Raw genomic sequence first — 20,827 nt, 5'->3', positions numbered from 1 at the left:
AGTCACAACTTCACAGAGTAAAAAACCAACAAGCAGAAATATCTGCAGGAACCAGTATCAGAGTAGGGAAACCTAAACTATAATTACTGAATTGCTGAGATTCAATGAGGACAAACTGAGTGTTAAAAAATCCAGGGGACCCCGAGATAGAAGGCCCCCCACGTATTTGTGAGTTTTTTTCTCCAGAAGTTCTACCAAGTTCCCACAGTGAAGCTGAGAAAAATCTCCTCTTGCTTCCATACCAGGAGAGGAAATTAGCCATGCTGAAATACACCAGAACATTCTGCTCTTCTTCACAAGGCCTGCAGTCAAGAGAAACTATTTTACCAGAACCTAACTTATTAAGATTTATCAGATCCCAGTTGATCTGAGGGAGGAAAAATTTCTAATCCAGCCAACTCTAGCTTTCCATGTGGGAGAATGGAAATACCCACCTTCAGCTCCAATTAGATTTCCACATGGAGGAAGAAAAATATATAACTTGAGCCTCCACTTGGAATCCTGTCCCAATCAAGAACGGTAAGAAAAATGAGAATTGCTTGTGAAATTTCACAGTTCAGGGGTACAGAGTCACTAAAAGACTGAGAAATAATCATAACAGCACATACCATTTCCCTTCCCCACATACCACACCATGATGTTACTAAAGGCCTACTGACAATAATTCCATTTTATCCAGTATATCATGTCTGCCCTTAAAGAAAATGTATAAGGCATTCTTTCTTACTTTCTTTTTTTCTTTTTTTTTTTTTTTTTGTAGTGCTGGGGATTGAACTGAGGGCCTTGTGCATGCAAGGCAAGCACTCTACCAACTGAGCTATATCTATCTCCAGCCCCTTATAAGGCATTCTAAGAGGCAGAAAGCACAGCTTAAATAAACTGAGCAAAATTAAGAACCAGAGTCAGCTCTGACAGGAATGTTAGAATTATCAGAACATGAATTTTTAAAACTATGATTAATATGCTAAGGGACCTAAAGGACAAAGTAGACAACATGCAAGAACAGATGGATAATGTAAGCAAGGAGATGGAAATCCAAAAATCAAAAAGAAATTCTAGAGATCAAAAACACTGTAACAGAAATGAAGAATGCCTTTGATGGGCTCATTAGCAAATAGGACATGGCAGAGGAAAGATCTCTGAGCTTTAGGATATGTTAATGGAAACTTCCAAAACTGAAATCAAAAAAAGATAGAAAATTTTTTTAAAAAAGGAAAAGAATATTCAAGAGCAATGGGGCAATTACAAAAAGTGTAATGTATGAATGTATATACAGTGGGAATACCAGAAGGAAAATACAGATAGGAACTAAAGAAAATAACAAGCAATAATGACTAATACTTTCCATAAATTAACATTAGATGCCCAACCACAGATCCAGAAGCTCAGAAAACACCAAGCAAACACCAATAGTAACATAATAATAATAATAATGCCATACACCTCGGCATATCATATTCAAACTGAAGAAAATCAAAGATAAAATCTTGACAAAGCCAGAGAGGAAAATAATTAATCCAAAAAGAAACAAGTTACATTTGACTTCTCTTTAGAAACCACGCACAACACACAAGAAGAGTTGAAAGTGAGCTGGGTGCAGCAACACACACTGGTAGCCCCAGCTACCAAGGAGATTGATGCAAAAGAACTGCTGAAAGCTCAGGAGTTGGAGACCAGTCTGGGCAACAAAGCAAGACCCCAGCTCAAATGGGACAAAGGCAACCCCTCCACCTAAAAAGCAGCATAAAGTGAAATACTAAGTGGTTATTAAAACACAAAACAAAACAAACAAAGCAACCTAGAATTATGTATCCTATAAAATTATCCTTCAAAAGTGAAGAAGAAATAAAGACCCCAGACAAATACAAATTGAGGGGATTGTTGCCAGTAGACTTACTTCCCAGAAATGTTAAAAGAAGTCTGTCAGAGAGAAAATGATATAGGTCAGAAATTGAGGTCCACATAAGGAAAGAGCATTAGAGAAGAAAGATGTAAAACTAAAATAAAAATGATCTTTTTTTATCATTAATTGCTCTAATGGATAACAATTATTTACAAAAAAAACATGTATTCAATTATATATGCATAATACATGCCTATGAATGTTTATGTATAAGGGAAATAAATGATAACAGTGATGCAAATAATCAGAGAGAGGCATTAGGAATACTTTGTTATTTTAATGTATTTGTACAAACCTTGATGTGGCATAGTGTTATTTGAAAGAATTCTTGGATTAGTTGTAAACAAATATTGCAAACTATAGGGCATTATTTTTAAAATACATATAAAAAGTATTATTAATATGTTAAGAAAAGGAAAGAAAATAGAATTATATAAAATAAAATTCTCAAAACCACAAATGGCAGAAAAAGTAGAATATAAAAAAGAAAATGAAAAACCAGGACAATGAATAGAAAACAGTAACAAATACAGCAGATAATCAACTATGTCAATAATCACTTCACACATCAACGGTCTAAACACAACTATAACCAATGTGCATAGAGAACTTGCTCGGGATCAGGTCCTGTGCTTTCAGGGGAAGCATCTATATGAAATACCATTACTCACTTGCATGAATGAGGTATTAGGTTTAGTAAGGTGAGGTTACCTGCCCAAGAACGCACTGGTAACAAATGGTTTAGGCAGGTGCTAACTCTGCTAAAAGGCTTTAGAAGAAAAATTAAACATTCTGGTTCCAGTCCTACTTTCTTTCTAACTCTATGATTTGGACAATGCACATGACCTTCTTGAACTTTATTTCCTTGCTGGTAAAATGACAAACACAATAGTTCCTAATCTGTAGTCAACAATACTTGAGGTGGAGAAGGGGCAAGAAATGGACTTGGACCCCCACTTGGCAAGTGATTCATATACCATATTAGTCTAAATACAAGGTATGTTTTGCTTATGTGTGTTTCTATTTTAGAAATATGTGGATTTGCCTCTGGAATATTACAATAAACTTTAATATTATTTCTGAATTCATAAAAAATTATCAGTATGGATCAAAAAGTAAGGTGCAACTATATGTTGTCTACAAGCAACCTAACTGCAGTACAAAAACACATATAGATTAAAAGTAAAGGGATGGAGAAACAGACACTATTCTAAGACTAACCAAAAGAAAGCTGAACTGGCTATATTAATTTCAGAGAGAGAAGACATCAGAACAAATATAATGGATAAAGAAGGACATTACATAATGATAAAGAGGTCAATTCTCTCAGACAAACATAACTATCTTTAATGTGTATGCACCTAACAATAGAGCATCAAAATATGTAAAGCAAAATCTGATAGCAGTGAAAGAAGAAATAGACAAATCAATGATTACAGTTAAAGACTTAAACATTCCTGTCAGAAAGGTCAAATGCAGCAGGCAGAAAATCATTAAGAACACAGTTGAACTCAACAACACTATCAATCAACCGGATATAACTGACATATATTTTAGTCTGCTTTTTTACTGCTGTGATTAAAAGACCCAACTGGAACAATTGTAGAGGAAGAAAAGTTTATTTGGGAATTCATGATTTCAGAGGTCTCAGTCATAGGAGGCCAACTCCATTCCTAGGGCTCAAGGTGAGACAGAATATCATGGTAGAAGAGTGTGGTAGAGGGAAGCAGCTCACATGATGGTCAAGAAGGAGAGAGAGAAAGAGAACTCCACTCGCCAGACACAAATATATACCCTAAAGCCATGCCCCCAATGTCCCACCCCCTCCAGCCACACCCCACCTGCCTTCAGTTACGACTCAATCAATCCCATCAGATGGTTAACTCACTGATTGGGTTAAAGCCCTGATAACCCAATCATTTCTCCTCTAACCCTTCTTGCTTTGTCTCACATGTGAGCTTTTGAGGGACACTTCACATCCAAACCATAACAACATTAGTACACAATTTCATCCAACAACAGCAGAATGTACATTCTATCAAGCTCACACAAAACAGTCATCAAGATAGACCATGCTCTGAGCCACAAAACACACATTGCCAAATCTAAAACAATGAAAATCATGTAACACCCAACCTTAGACCACAATGGAATTAATAAAACTCAATTTTTAAAAATCCCCAAATATGTGGATATTGAACAATTCTAAATAATATATGGATCAAAGAAGAAATCTCAAGAAAATTATAAACAATTGTGAACTAAATGAAAATAAAAATGCAACTTATAAAAATTTGTTAGATACACTGCTTAGAGAAAATTTTATGGCATCAAATGTGTATATTAGAAAGGAAAAAGATCTAGACTCATTAATCTAAGCTTCCAGCTGGGAAATTAGAAAAAGAAGAGCACGTTAATCCGAAGTAAGCATGAGAAAAGACATAAAAATTAAGGTAGACCATTAAAATAAAAACCAGTAAACCAACAGAGATAAATCACTGGAACTAAAAAATGGTTCACTCACCAGATCAATAAATTAATAACTTCTAGCCAGACCAAGAAAACAAAATGAGCCAATGAAAGAAATGACATCACTACAGATCCTATAGACATTAAGAGGATAATAATACTCAAGTAGTACAACTACGTCTATGCACCAAAAGTTGATAACCTAGGTTAAATGGACCAATTCCTCAAAAAACGCAATTTGCTAAATCTCACATAAGGACAGACAATATAGAGGCTGGGCTGTAGCTAGTGGTACAGTGTTTGCCTAGCGTATGTGAGGCATTGGGTTCTATCCTTAGCAGCACCACATAAAAATAAATAAATAAAGTAAAAGTATCTGTTAAAAAAAAAGAATAGACAATATAGTCATAGCTCTATTAAAAACTGAATCAGTAATTTATAACCTTCCAAAACAGAAAGCAAAATAGAAGCTAGGCAATGTTCATTGTTGAGTTCTACCAAACATTTAAAGATGGCATACAAATGATTTACAATCCCTGTCAAAGATAAAAACACAGAATATACTGAAATTCATTCTTTGAGACCAGCATAATCCTTATACCAAAACCAGGCAACATTACAAGAAAACTGAAGTCCAACATCTCTCATGAACACAGATGAAAAATCCTCATCAGAATATGAGAGAATTAATTTCAACAATGAATATAAAGAATTATACACTATGACCAAGAGGGATTTTTCCTAAGTATGCAAACTGGTTCAATATCTGAAAATTATTCAATGCAAGTCCATCAATTCCACAAGCTATAGAAGAAAAACCACATCATAACACCAGCAGATACAGAAAAATATGACAAAATGCAGAATCCATTCATGACCAAAAAAAAAAAAAACTCAGCAAACCATGAATAAAGAAGAATTTCCTCAGCATGATAATGAATGTCTAAAAAAAAGAAAAAATCCTACAGATAACATCATACATAAAATAAGAAACTAAAGGCAAAATTGGCGCAAGAAAAAGATGGCCCCTCTCATCACTTTTTATTCTTTTTTTTTTTGGAGACAGGATTGAATCCAAAGGGGCCTTACCACTGAGTTACATCCCCAGCCCTTTTATTTTTTATTTTGTGACAGGGTCTCTCTAAGTTGCTTAGGGCCTCACTAAGTTGCTGAGGCTGGCTTCGAACTTCCAATATTCTTGCCTCAGCCTCTGGAGCTGCTGGGATTACAGGTGTGCACCACTGCAGCCAGCTCACCACTTCTTTTCAACATCATACTGGAAGCTCAGCTAATACAGTAAAAGAACACAAGGAAATAAAAGGTGTATAGAAAACGAAGAAAGAAAGAAAACTGTCATGGTTCACAGGTGACATGACTCTGTATGTGAAAAATCTAAGAGAGAACAACAACAAAAAATCTCCTGCAACTAATGAACAATTATAGCAAGGCTGTATGATATAAGGTTATTATTTAAAAGTCACTTTCTGGGCTGGGGATATAGCTCAGTTGGTAGAGTACTTGCCTGGCATGCACAAGACCCTGGGTTCAATCCCCAGCACCCCCACCCAAAAATTTAAAAATCACTTTCCTATACACCAGTAATGAACAAGTGAAATCTGAAATTTAAAACACAATATCATTTGTATTAGCATCCCCCATATTTAGGTTTAAATCTAAAATTTGTTCAAGGAATCAGGGATTTAGCTTAGTGGCAGAGCACTTGCCTCACACCACAAGACCCTGGGTTCAATCCCCGGCATGACACAATAAAATAAGTATAGGATCTATATGAGGAAAGTCGTAAAATTAAGATGAAAGAATTAAAGAAGAACTAAATACAAGTTTAGATATTTCCTATTTAATATTTAATATAATCAATATTGTCAAGATATCAGTTCCTCCCAGCTGGTTCTATAAATTCAATTATTATCTCAGTCAAACTCCCAGTAAGTTGATGACATTAACAAACTGATTCTGCAAAGTTTTTCATGGAGAAGCAAAAGGCCCAGAACAGCCAGCACAATATTGAGGAAGAACAAGAGAAAGTTTAAGAACTAACATGACGTGACTTGAAGCCTTGCTGTAAAGCTGTGTAACTAAGACAGCGTGGTTTTGGTAAAAGAATAGACAAACAGACCAATGGAACAGAACAGGGAGCTCAAAATGGTCCCTTGTAATACAATCAACTGATTTTTGACAAAGGAGTAAAGGCAATACAATGCAGGAGAGACCGTTTCTTCATCCATACATGCACACAAAAGGAATCTAGACACAAGTGCTACACCCTCCACACACACACACACACATACACACACACACACACACAAAAAAAAACACCTCAAACTACATCATAAACTTACATGTAAAAATATAAAAACTCCTAAAGATCACACAGGAGAAAATCTGGATGATCATGAATAATCTAGATGATCATGACCAAAGACATGATCTTTGAAAAAAACTTTCTTTTTAACTTTGTTAAAATGAAAACTTTCTGCTCTGCAAAAGACACTGCCAATGGAATAAGACAACCCACAGACTGGGAGAAAGAATTTGCAAGACCTAGTCCAATGAAGGCCTATTATCCAAAATATTTGAGAACCCTTAGGGCTCAGCAATCAGAAAACTAAAACAATTAAACAATGGGCAAAGGACCTAAATAAACGCCTCATCAAAAGAAGATATACACAAATGAAGAATAAGCATTGAAAAGATTTCCAACATCATTTATCATTCGGGAACTGCAAATTAAAAGAAAAATGAGATGCCACTACCTATGGCTTAGAATACCAGAAAGTCTCAAAACACTGACAGTACCAAATGCTGGGACGAGAACTCCCCCCCACTACCAGGAAGTGAGAAAACAAAATGTACAGTCACTCCTGAAGACAGTTTGGCACAGTCTCTTATAAAACTAAGCTCACTCTCACCATATGATCCACCAACCCAAAGGAGCTAAAAACATATATCCATTCAAAAACCTGCACAAAATGTTTATAGCAGCTTTATTACCAGTTGCTAAACGTAGATGAAAGCAAGATGTCCTTCAGTAGGTCAATAGATAAATAAACTGTTAAAGAAGCCAATCTAAAAAGACTGCATTGCCTTATTTCAAATATATGACATTCTGGGAAAGTCGAAACTATAGAGACAATCAAAGATTCAAGGGTTGCCAAGGGATGGGGGAGAGAAGAATGAGTGGGCAAGCACAGAGTACTTTTAGGGTAGATCCATGTCATTATCCCTCTTTCAGAACCCATAGAATATACAATATCAAGAGTAGAACATAATATAAACTATAGACTGAGTGACAGAGACATGTCAATGTAGCCTCATCAATTGCAATCAGTGTCTCCCTCTGGTGTGGGATGCTGGGAGACTGCACTGCATGGGGCAGGGGTTCAGGGAACTCTGTTCTTTTTGCTCAGTTTTGTGGTAAACCTTAAACTACTATTCAAAAGAAAAACCACTATTTTAAAAAACATATCAACTAAAAAGTGGAAAATTTTTTAAGACTCTCAAGTTGACCATATTGAGACCAATAACATACAGTACTTAAGTGTATAAAGTTATTCTTCCATGGTATTCTAACAGTAAAACAAAATAAAACAAAACAAAATTTAAAAACAAAACCTTTTCACTTGCTAATTTAAAAATAGGGTGTGTGAGGAAATATATTGGCAAAATTGTATTGTTATGTCATGTGCCAGTAGGAATCTGTAGCATCAAATCCTGCCATTATGTATACTTACAATGCACCAATGAAAAACATGGAAAAATAAAAATAAGGTGAGCAATTACTAAGCACCAAGCAATTTTCCAGGCACACTGAACAGAACTAAGTACCTGTTCTCATGGAGGTAAGATGACGAAGGGGAAGATAGGCAACAAACAAATCCAAATGTAGAATGCTATGAGAAAATGAAGCAGGATAACTTAACAAGAATTAGTACGGGGACTTGGAAGCAGAGCACCGCTTTGTACAAAACACTCACTGGTGACATTTAAGCTGACATCTGAATAATGAGAAGCCAGCAATGCCAAGAGCTCAAGTGAGAATATTCTAGTTGGGGCAAACAGCTAAGGCCCTGGCCCTGAAGGGAGATCTGCTTGTTGTACCTGAGGAAGAAGAAGGGCCCAGTGACTGTACCCCGGGCAGCAAGCACAGTCACCCAAGAACAAGGGGAAATTGGAAAGACTATGGAGGTCCCTGCCAGTCACAGTAGGGATTGGGGCTTTATCCTAAACACTCTGGGAAGCTCTCAGAAAATGTTAAGCAGGGAAATAATGTGACCTCACTGTGAAGAGCCCGCTCTGTCAGCTTTACAGAAAGAGGGATGCTATGGTGTGGATATGGTGTGAGTGTCCCCCAAGGTGTCTTGTGTTGAAATTTAATCTGCATTGTAAGGTACTAGGAGGCAGAAAACTAATCCCAGTTTGGGGGGTGCTGGAGGTTGAGGAAAGTGATTAGGATTAGACAGATCATTAATGTAGACTCCCATGATTAAATCCTGGTAACTTTAGATGAAGAGAGAGACCAGACACACATGTACACATACGTGCTGCCTGTCTCATGCTCCATCTAAGGACTCTGCCAAAAAGAAGATCATCACCAGATGCAACCCCTTCACCTTGCACCTCCAGAACCATAAGCAGAAACAAACCTCTCTGCTTTATAAAGTTAGCCTCCCTCAGGTGTTTCATTATAGTAACAGAGCTAATACTAGAGAAGACTAAAGGCAAACAAGAGTTGACCCAGGAAAACCAGTTAGGAGATTGTTATAGCAGGTCTTGCAGAAGTTGATAGTGACTTGGACTAGAATGATGGAGGGATGATGTGCAGTAATCACATTTGGAATGTTTTAGGGAAAGATAAGAGGACATGTTAACCCATGGAATAAATGAAGTAGGAGAAAGAATGTTATCAAGAGCAATTTTTTTAAAATTTATTTTTGGTACCAGGGACTGAACCCAGGGGCATTCAACCATATCCTCAGCCCTTTTTATATTTTATTTTGAGACAGGGTCTCACTAAGTTGCATAGGGCATCACTAAATTCCTGAGGCTGGCTTTGAACTCATAATCTTCCTGCCTCAACTTCCCGAGCCACTGGGATTACAGGCATAAACCACCATGCCCAGTTCAAGAGCAATTCTTGGAATTTTCATAGGAAAACATGTTTGAAGGTGAACAAATTACAAGTTACAAAAAAATACTACATATTAAAAAAAATACTACAAATTTAAAAAAATACTACAAAATGCAACATAAGGTAAGGATGAAAATAGTAGTGATATATTTGGAGCACAAGAAGAAGGCCAAATGATAACTCTCTCTTCCCTTTGGCCTCTCTGAAAACTATGAACATTTCTGATTGATCCTATTTTATCTAAAGGGGGATTCTGAATCAAACCCCATGAAAAGTGGACTTAAAGGGGACTTTCCCGGGCCAGGTTCCCAGAGTTGAACAATTTCTAGGAAACACACAAATGCCAGTCTCATCTCTCCAAATTAATGCCTATGACTTCCATGCTATTAATATTAGGATCCACAGACATCATTATGGGGGAAAAAATCATCTTAATGAACTTATTTGTTAAGTGCTTTTGTTCCACTGAGTGACAATGAGTATAATATGACGAAGGCCGACTGGCAAACACCACTTCAGCGGCAACACTTGGGGGCTGGCACCTTTCTCTAATCCTTGGCAACTCTCTAATCAAACAACTCTTTTGAAATTGTTTCCAACTCTCTCTAATCCTTTATGACTTTTAGGGAAAACCCTGTAATTTTCATTTAAGAGCTTCTAATGTATCTAAAACTCTAAGTCGATGAAAGTGGCTCAAGCTCCGTGGATTATGTATCTCAAAGGATATACAAAAGACATCCCCCGCTTTCAAAGACCACTCCTAATAATTTTTAGAAAGAAAACATTAAAGAATGTACATTTGCCCAAGTGATCTCAGAATATAGTAAAAACTTCCTGACTTTATCTACAACTGGAATCAGAGTTTGCAGATTACTCAAGAAAACATCCATAAAATAGGGGCAGTCATTCTTTGCTGCATGCCCCGGCAGTGAGTAAAGAGCACTCTGGACATTCACTGTAGCATGAAATCTCATCTCATATAGAAAAAAACCACACAGGCAAAAGCATAATTTACACTGCAGTTGATGCCTGAGACTTCTCTGGGTTTAACATGGAAAACCGCATCGCCTGAGGTCTCCTCCCCTGCAGACAAACCAGAAGAGGTGGTCACCCTAAACTGGCCCCCATGCTGATTTGTCCCAGGGCTCCTTCATCCCAATTTCTTAAAGTAACAATCAGGAGCTTTGCTAAAGGCACTCTTGAGGTAAATAAGTCCAATAGTGAAATCCAATCTTCCCAGCTTCACACGACCACTGAAGCTTTTCATTCTTACTCACCTGTCCATTCTCATCTCTCAATCTTAATATTTATGACCTATTTTTCCTAGACGTGGGGACATCCATGAGTGAGATCATTTTCAGAATTTAATAGCCAAAGAAAGCAGGAGGGGTAGCCCCTGGCAAAATGTCAGTCTAGACACAGGCTGCTAACTGCTCTATTCCCAGAGCCCCCAAAACACATACAATGGAAGAGAAAAAGAGATCAAAGCCTCTAGCAGCACAAAATATCAGGGAAAGGTGTTCAATGTGCCAGAAAGACACAGAACTGTGCTAGAAAGAGGATAGGTGCAATCTGGTGGAGGAAGGGCCAAAGGCTGACACATGGCTATGTTTAAAAAAGCAACAAGCCTAGTAAATATACAATCAGGTCCTAAGAGAGGTGTTCACCCTCTAACTCAAAGTGCAAAGCAAGAGGGCAAGGGTATTTGGAGGGCAGGGCTCCCCCTGCCCTCCAATAGGGCAGCTTTGTGTGCCCACACCCCACGGTGCTCACAGACTCCAGGATGCTGCAGTTACAAGCCATCTCTCTAAGAGACCAGGCGTGGCTAGGCAAGGAACTGGAGCCAGCAGTTACGCTGGGGTGGCCCAACGCCCATCCTGGTTCGCTCATACTGCAAGCATCCACACCAAATAAAGACACAGACAAGTTATTAAGCACAGTCCAATTTATCAAATCTCTCTTCTGGCTGTGTAAGAATACATTTTCTTCCTTCCTCCTTCAAGGGAAGGATTTTGTCAGGAATCCATACTAATCTCTCCTAGAACCAATCTCAACTATTTGCCTATAAGCCAGTACTAGTCATCTTTGTATGAGGATAAACAGGCAAGAACTCACCAGACTTAGACAAAAACACTGCAGTTCAAAGGGATGGAACCACTTGGACTGAAACTGTCTCTTCAGAAAAAGGCTCACTCAAACTGACAGGAAACATGGTTTTTCAAATTCTCAATTTTTAAAAAAGATGCTTAACTCAAAAGGACATTGCATTTTTTAAAAAGGACACAAAACAGACATGAAATGGAAGAGCATGAGAAATACTTAGAGTTGGTTTCTTTGAATTGAATTGTTTCATTTAAAAGAATGATAGATAAGGTAAATGGTAGAAGGCATGCTGCCGAAAAGTCTACTGCATGTGTGAGCTGAAGAAATGGCCTGAGAACTTAGAAGGAAAATCAAAAATTGGTCACAGGAATAAGACATGACAGAAAATTCCAGAGGCCAAAATACATATAAAAGGAATCTTCAAAAGAAAGCAGAATACAGCCAGGCACAGTAGCACTCACCTGTAATGGGAGGCTGAGGCAGGAGGATCACAAGTTCAAAGTCAGCCTCAGAAATTTAAGCAACCTAGGGAGACCCTGTCTCAAAATAAAATTTTTTTTAAAAGGATGGGGATGAGGGATATGGAATGGAGAAGTCACTCAGTGGTTAAGTGCCCCTGGGCTCAATCTCTGGTACAAAAAAAAAAAGAATTACTAATAGGGCATTATGTAAAAGTGTGGATGTGTAACAGATGTGATTCTGCAATCTGTATTTGGGGTAAAAATGGGAGTTCATAACCAACTTGAATCTAATGTATGAAACATATGTCAAGAGCTTTGTAATGTTTTGAACAACCAATAAAAATAAATAAATAAATAAATTTTAAAAAAAAAAGAAAAAAAGAAAAGGAAGAAGGAAAGAAGGAAGAAAGGAAAGAATAATACAAAGATATAAGAACCATCAAGGAAATAATAGAGAATTTTCTAAAGTTGTGAAAGGGCATAACTGCGCTCTACAAAATGGTTGAACAAATACATAAACATATTCTGCTAAAAAATTAAATAGCAAATACTGAAAATGTCCTAGGAGAAACAGAGCTTCACCAAAATGGAAACAAATGGAAGACAGCCTCAGACCACTCCCTACTGCAAAATACCAGAGGCCCTGGGAACAATATCTACAGTGGTAAGTGAGAGCGTGTGCCCAGCCATCCTAGAACCACTCAAGGACACACAAACATAGAAAGTATAGGAAGTCGCTCTCAGTGCAGGGAGTCGAGAGAACATGCCAACACCATTCCCTGCTCCATTAGGCTTCATGAAACTTGTTAGAAACAATCTTGAGCTGACCATAAGAGCAATCAAAATAAGTAAAATCACAGTATAAAAAGGGCAGCAGGAAGCATAAAAGAACTTAAACTATTTCAAATATTCTTCACCATTAAACCATTTTAAATCAAATGGTTACTTAATTTAACACAAGTTTTTAAAACAATACTTAAATATAAAAGAGAACCACCTAAAATATATATTAAAAATCTAAGTAAGAAATTCAGAATAGTGTATGGAAAAATAGCTGGAAAGTAGGCAGAAGGGTGGGATAAAGTACATGTTAAGAAAAATAAAATGGAAAACAGAAAAATGGCTACAGACGATCGGTGAATAATAGAAAGAACACAAGTGATCTACAAAAATGAAAAGGGTTCAATCCCATGACTACATGAATAAATAAAATTTAAAACACCAGTATGTTAGTTTTACTCGTCAAGTTAGCAAAATATTTTTAAATTGCAATGCCCTGCATTGTCTAGAACATGGTAAAATAAGCTGGTAGAGGAACTGCTGATCACATTTCATCTACTACAGGTGAATAGAAACTGAAAACAATTTTTCTGAGTAACAGTCTGACAATAGAAGACGTGAAGTTTTTAAAAGACCACACTCCCCTTCCTCACCGCAGTATTCCACTTCTAATTTTTCCTATAGAAATAAGACACACAGACAAGGTTGTCCACTGTAGCAGTCTATATGATGATATTCAAACAACTGGCAATGAATTGAAAAACAAAATGGAGAGGATCAATTTTTTTTTAATTTAAGGAATTCTTTGAGATTTATAATGTACAAATGATAAATAAAATTTTGTATATTTGTGACATACAATGGGATGTTTTAATATATGTATACATTGTGAGGGTTCCTACAATCAAGCTAATTAATATATCCATCGTCTTAGAGTCACCTTCTTTTGGGTGTCTGGTGTGAATATTTAAGAACTACAATTTTCTTGGGCATGGTGGCACATGTCCATAATTCCAGCATTTCAGAAGGCTGAGGCAGAAGGATCATAAGTTCAAGGCCAGTCTCAGCAAATTGGCAAAAACCTCAGCAATGTGGGGAGACACTATCTCAAGATAAAAAATCAAAGGGACTGGGGATATACCTTAGTGGTAAAATATCCCTGAGTTCAATCCCCAGTACCAAAAAGAGAGAAAAAAAAAAACGGACCATCTTAACAAATTTCATGTATGCAATGTAATATTATTAACAATAAACAACCACCACCATGCTATACATTAGATCTCCAGAATTTATTCATTCTGCATAACTGAACTTTCTACCTCTTGACCAATATTTCCTTATTTCTCCCAACCCAACCCCTCATAGCTACATTTTATCCTGTGCTTCCTTACATAATTTTTAAGATTCTACATATAAGTGAGATAATATAGTATCTATCTTTCTGTGCTGGTTTGTTTCACTTAGTCTGTTTCCAGATTTCTCTAAGTTTTTACGAATGATAAGGTTTCCTTCCTTTTTAAGGTTAATACTTCATTTACACACACACACACACACACACACACACACACACACACACACCACATTTTGTCCATGCACCTGTTGACACTTAGGCTCTCTATCTTGACTGTGTAGAAAATGCTGCCATAAACATAAAAATAAAGATATCTCTTCAAGATACTGATTTCATTTTCTCTGGATACATACCCACAAGTGAAAGTGCTGGATCACATATAGAAGTTTTTATCTTTCTGTGGAACCTCCATATCATTTTCCATATTGGCTATCCCAGTTTACATCTCTGCTAAGTGAGAACAAGAGTTCCCTTTTCTCCATATTCTCACCAATACTTGCTATCTATTGTCTTTTTGACAATAGTGATTCTAACTGTATGTCTTCTTTTGAGAAATGTCTATTTAGGCCCTTGGACTATTTTTTTTTAATTTTTTTATTTTGTCATTGAGTTGTTCATATAGTTTGGATATGAACACCTCATCAGGAGTACAGCTTGCAAATGTGCTCACCCATTCCACAGATTGTCTCTTCAGTTTATGGATATCTTCTTTGTTGCGCATAAACTTTTAGGTCAACGCAATCCCAGTTGCCTAATTTTGCCTGTGCCATTTCGAAAAAAATTCATTGACCAAATCAATAGCAAGATTTTTCCTTTTGTTGTCTTCAATTAGTTTCACATTGTCAGGTTTTATATGTAAGTCTCTAATCAATTTGGAGTTGATTTTTGTATATAGCATGAGGTAAGGGTTCAATTTCACTCTTCTGCCTAGAAATATCTAGTTTTCTCAACACCATTTATTATAAAAGAAACTGTCCTTTCCCTCCTGTGTATTCTGGGAACCTCTGTCACTCTGTCAAAAATCATTAGGCACATAGGGTGTGTGTTTACTTGGGGGTTCTCTATTTTGTTCCCTTGGCAATACACCTGTTGCTAGGTAATAACCAGCTGATTTGATTACGATAGTTTTGCAGTATGTTTTGAGGTCTCTAGCTTTATTGTGCCTAAGATTTTTTTGGCTACTTGGGGTCTTTTGTGGTTCCACATGAATTTCAGTGCCACTTTTTCAATTTCTGTGAAAAATATCATTGCAACCATGGTAAGAATTTCACTGAATCATTGATCACTTGTGGTAGGACGGGAATTCTGACAATATCAATTCCCATGAATATGGGCTATTTTCCCGTTTATTTCAGTCCTTCTTCAATTTTGTTCATCAATCTTTTCATTTTCAGCGTAAAGACTGTTCACCTCCTTGGTTAAATTTATCCCTAAGTAGTTCCTTTTTGATACTATTATAAATGGGATTATTTCCTTAGTATCTTTTTTGAAGTTTATTGTTAGTGTGTAAACTGCAAGTGGTTTTTTTTTTTTTTATATTGACCTTCTATCCTGCAACATCAACTTTCTTAGTTCTGACAGGTTCTTGATGGAATATTTTTAGAATTGTCTGTATCTAATATAATCTGCAAACAGAGACCATTTTAGTACTACCTTTCTAATTTTAGTGCCTTTTATTTCTTTATCTTGCTTAACTGCTCTTTCTAGGACTTCTGTACTGTCAAATTAAAGTGGTGGAAGTGGGTATCTTTGTCTTTTTTGATACTGAGTTTGGGAATTGTGTAGGTTTCTCAGAAATGACCTCTATTACATTGACATATATTCCATCTAAACATAACTTGCTGAATTTTTATCAAAGGATGCTGAACTTTGTCACCTGCTTTTTCTGCATCTCTTGCAATCATATGATTTTTGTCTTTTATTCTGTTAATGCGGTGTATAACAATTATGGATGTGCATATGTTGAACCATCTTGCACCCAAAGAGTAAGTCCCAATAAATTATAGTATATAATCCTTTTTTGGTGCTACCATATATAGATGGATTAAGGATTTGTTAAGGATTTTTACATCTATGTTTATCATATTTACTAGGTCTAATAATTATCTTACAGTGTCCTTCTTTGGTAAGGTATGAGAGTAAAAATGACCTCGTAACATGAATTTGAAAGTGTTCTTTTTTCTTCAATGTTTTAGAAGAGTTTGAGAAGAAGTGGCAATAATTTTTCTTTAAATGTTTGATAGCAAAGCTAGTGAAGCAGTAAGTGCATAGGCTTTTCTTTGGGAGGTTTTTGATTCAATATTGTTACTCATGATTTGCCTATTTAAATTTTTATTTCATCATTTTTCAGTTTGGATAGATTGTATATGTCTTGGAATGTATCCACTTGCTCTATATCATCAAATTTATTGGCATAAAATTGTTCATTTTTAATCTCATAAGATCCTTTATACCCCCATGGTATAAATGGTGACATTCTGCTTTCATTTATAATTTTTCTTCTCCTTTTTCTTAGTCTAACTAAGAACAAATCATAATTTTATTCATATTTCCAATTGTTTTTCTCATTTCAACTATTTTGTCTTCCTTCTCTGTATCTTAGCTTCCTTCTGCTAACTCTGCAACTAGCTTGTTCTACTTTTTCTAGTTCCTTTGGGTATTAAGTTACATTGTTTATGTGAAGGATCTTTCTTTCTCCTTTAATATAGGTATTTATTGTGAAAAACTTTTGAGAAATTCTTTTGCTGCATCCCAAAAGTTGTGGTAAGTTGTGTTTCCATTTTCATTTCTCTCAAAAATATCCATTTCCCTTTTCTTTTTTAACAAACTAATTGTTCAAGAGTGAGTTTTAAATTCACATATAATTCTAAATTTTACAATTTTCCTCTGGTTATTGATCTGTAGATTTATAACAATGTGGGGGGAGGGAATTTAAAAGATGCTAATTGTTTTCAACCTTCTTAAAATTATTAATACTTGTTTTGTGGCCCAATTTATTATTTAATCTGGAGAATGTTCTGTGTGCACTTGAAAAGAATACATACTCTTCTGCTGTTGGGTGGAATGTTCTATATGTGTATCTGTTAGGTCCAGTTGTTCTATTGTGTTCAAGTCTGCTATTGCTTTGTTGACTTCCTGTCTGGGTGACCTATCTATTGTTAAAAGTTGGGTACTGAACTTACCCACTCTTTATTATACTGCCATCTATTTCTCCCTTCAGTTCCATTAATATTGGCTTTATGCATTTAGGTGTTCAAATGTTGGGGGAATATACATGTACAATTGCCCTATGCTCTTTTATTTTCAATATGGAATGCTTCACAAATTTGAATGTCATTGTTGACAGGGGCCATGCTAATCTTCTCTGAATTGTTCCTGTTTTAGTAAATGTGCTGCCAACGTGAACAATGTCACCTGCTCTTGATGAACTGACCTCCTTATCACTATCTGATGACATTTTCTAATATACTGTGACAGTGTCTAACTTAAAGTCTATCTTGTCCAATGTAAGTAGAGCCTCCTCTGCTCTTCTGGTTACCATTCACAAGGGGGCATCTTTCCCTATGCATTCATTTTCAGTATATGTGTGTTCTTAGCTGAGGTGAGTCTCTTTTAGGCAGCATATATAGTAGTCCACTCTTATTTGCAGTTTTGCTTTCCATAGTTTCATTTACCTGCCGTCAACCACAATTCTACAACCCCCAAATATGTCATCAAGGCTTGTTGATCCAGGATCATCTGAAGCCTGTGATCTTCTTTCTAACATATCATCAGAGGGTCATTAGTAAGCCAAAGCCATGACACAATGCCTACATCCTTCACCTCGCCCTTCAGGTAGGCATTGCATCAGCTCACAAAAATCACAAGGGCAAGCACAGTATATTTTGAGATAAGAAACAACGTTCATAGAACTTTTACTAAAGTGTAATTATAATTATTCTATTTTACTAGTTAATGCTGTTAATACCTTCTAAGTCCAATTTATAAATTAAACTCTATCACAAATATGTATATATAGGGAAAAACATTGTATATTCAGGGTGTAGTACTATTCATGGTTTCAGACACTCACTGGAGATCTTGAAACATATTCCCGGAGGATAAGAAGAAACTGATGTAGTTGGATTGTTTTTTTAAAATCCTTTCAGTCACTCTATGATGTTGGGTTGTAGAATATAATTCATTTACGTTTAACTCTTTATAAGGGTCTACTATAGACATTTTGTTCATTGTTTTCTGACAGTTTTATACTTCACTTATTCCTTTCTTCCTTTCCTGTTCTCTTCGTTTGTGTTCTGTAGTGGTATGCTTTGCTTCCTTGGCCCTTACCCTTAGTACATCCTCTTTGCTTTTCTTTGTGATTACTATGAAGCCTACACAAAATATCTGCTTAAAGCTATCAATGACTTAACTTTGCAAATAAAAAACTGCACTTAAAACATTTCTCTTCCCATTTTAATGTTATTGATGTTGCAATTTACATTTTTATATGTTTTGTGTCCACTAACAAATTACTGTAACAACTATGAGAGTTTAAAGTATTTTATGCACAACTAGAGTACTTTGAGCACACTCTTACATTTGCCATGAGTTTTACACTTTAGTTTTCATGTTATTAGTCTTCATCCCAATGGGAAGAGTTCCTTTAGCAATTCTTCTGGAAAGGTCGAATGCTGATGAACTTCTACAGCTTGTGTTTATCTAGCAAAGTCTTCTTTATTTTTGAAGGAGAGCCTTGTCAGGTACAGTGTTCTTGGTCAGTAGATTTTTTTCCTTTCGTCTCTTTGAACATATCATCCAACTACCTCCTGGTCTATAAATTTTCTGCTGAAAAATCTACTGACAGTCTGATAGAAGTTCCCCTATATATGACAATGTGCTTCTGTCTTCCTGCTTTCAAATTTTTCTCCTTATCCCTGACTTAAAAACCTAGATTACAATATCTTGATGTTATACTTCAGATTTGAAAAGCTCCCCGAAAGTTTATGTGTCAATGCAATGCAATAATGTCCAGAAAAATAAGGCTTTTAGAGAATGATTGGACAGTGAGTGCTCTAACCTCATCGATGGATTAATCAATCTGATGGATTAATGATTTTAATGAACTGGGTGGTCACTGCAGGTAGGTGGGGTATGGCTGGACAAAGTGGATTCCTGGAGATATGCCCTTGGGGACTATTTCTTGCCCCTGGCCCCTTCCCACCATCTGCTTCCTAGCTGTTGAGAGGTAAGAAGCTTCTCTGCCACACATTCCTTTCTCCCATGATGTCCTGCCTCACCTTGCACCCAGTCAGCTGACCATGGACTGAAACCTGAGAGAGTAAACCAAAAATGAATCTTTCCTCCTTTAAATTGCTTGTCAGATATTTTTGTTCACAGCAATGAAAGCTAACCAATATACTTGGTAAACACATCTTTTATCATTGTCTGAGATTGTTTGGCTTCCTGGACCTGAATATTCATTCCTCTCTTCAAATTTGAGAAGTGTCCTAATTCTTAAAAATCAAGGTTTCTGCTCTTTTTTTTCTCTCTACTCCTTCTGGAACTGCCATAATGCATATATTAGTTCACTTGATAATGTCATAAGTCTCCTGGGTTCCTTTGACTAATTTCACATGACTTATCTTGAAGCTCACTGATTCTTCTGCTGGGTCAAGTTGGCTATGAAAGTTCTCTATGGAATTTTTAAGTTTATTTTGTTCTTCAGTGCTAGACTTCCTATTTGTTTATTTATTTTTTAATGGTGTATGTCTCTTTCTTGAAATTTTCAATTTGCTCCTATCTTGTTTTCCTATTTTAGTTTAGCTGTCTATCAGTGATTTCTTGAAGCTCACAATTTTGTTTGAATATGAGAGGTTCCCACAAAATCTCCAGTGATTGCAGGAAATCCAGAGGCGAGATGATTAGATCCTGAGAGGTGTGACCTCATCAGCCCATCCTAGTTTGAATGAACTGATTGGGCGGTAACTGTAAGTAGGTGGGGCATAGTTGGAGGACATAGGTGGGTCACTGGAGGCGTGCCTTAGGTGCAAATTCCCTGTGCCCCTCTCCCCTCTTTCTCTGCGTCCTGCCCTTGCCATAAGCTGAGACGACTTCCTCTGCTGGGCCCTTCCCTCACGATGTGCAGCCTCACCTTGGGCCCAGAGCAACAGAGTCAGCCATCTATGGACTGAGACCTCCAAAACCATGACTCCCAAATAAACTTTTCCTTCTCTTGTTGTTCTAGTCAAGTATTTGGGTGACAGCAGTGCAAAAGCTAATTAAAATATTCACTGAACTTCAAGATAATAATTATAAATTCTTTGTCAAAGAGTTCACAGATTTGCATTTCTTTAGGGTCAATTACTGACATTTTACTTTGTCACATTGGTAAGATCATATTTCCCTGCTTATTTGAGATACTTGTAGCATTGTGTTGATATCTAATCATTTGATAAAGCAGAAATTTCTTATATTTTTCACCAGTCAGCCTATTTGGAGATTTTGTGGGGGACATCTGACAGGCTCCACATGTGTGCTTGTTGTTAGGAGTCCTTGGGTGGGCTGGCCTAGCGCTTCAGGCAGTGGACACACTGGCCTAGCTGGGGCCTCAGAGACAAGCCTGGAACCTG

At 36.6% G+C, this 20,827-nt stretch overlaps 1 protein-coding gene and 2 non-coding genes across 4 annotated transcripts in view; 1 reads left to right on the top strand and 2 right to left on the bottom strand.

The window, feature by feature from the left end:
- Nucleotides 1–20,827, bottom strand: part of Fto (FTO alpha-ketoglutarate dependent dioxygenase) — a 367,273-nt gene that overhangs the window by 210,269 nt on the left and 136,177 nt on the right. The window lies entirely within an intron of this gene.
- Trnaa-ggc (transfer RNA alanine (anticodon GGC)) lies at nt 5,864–5,936 on the top strand. The gene has a single exon. It is a non-coding gene; the product is annotated as a tRNA-Ala (tRNA).
- On the bottom strand, nt 17,519–17,622 carry LOC113185251 (U6 spliceosomal RNA). Its single transcript, XR_003301105.2, has one exon. It is a non-coding gene; the product is annotated as a U6 spliceosomal RNA (small nuclear RNA).

The sequence above is a fragment of the Urocitellus parryii genome, chromosome 15, assembly GCF_045843805.1.
Source record: "Urocitellus parryii isolate mUroPar1 chromosome 15, mUroPar1.hap1, whole genome shotgun sequence".
NCBI lineage: Eukaryota > Metazoa > Chordata > Mammalia > Rodentia > Sciuridae > Urocitellus > Urocitellus parryii.
This window is presented reverse-complemented; position numbering and strand designations above follow the sequence as displayed.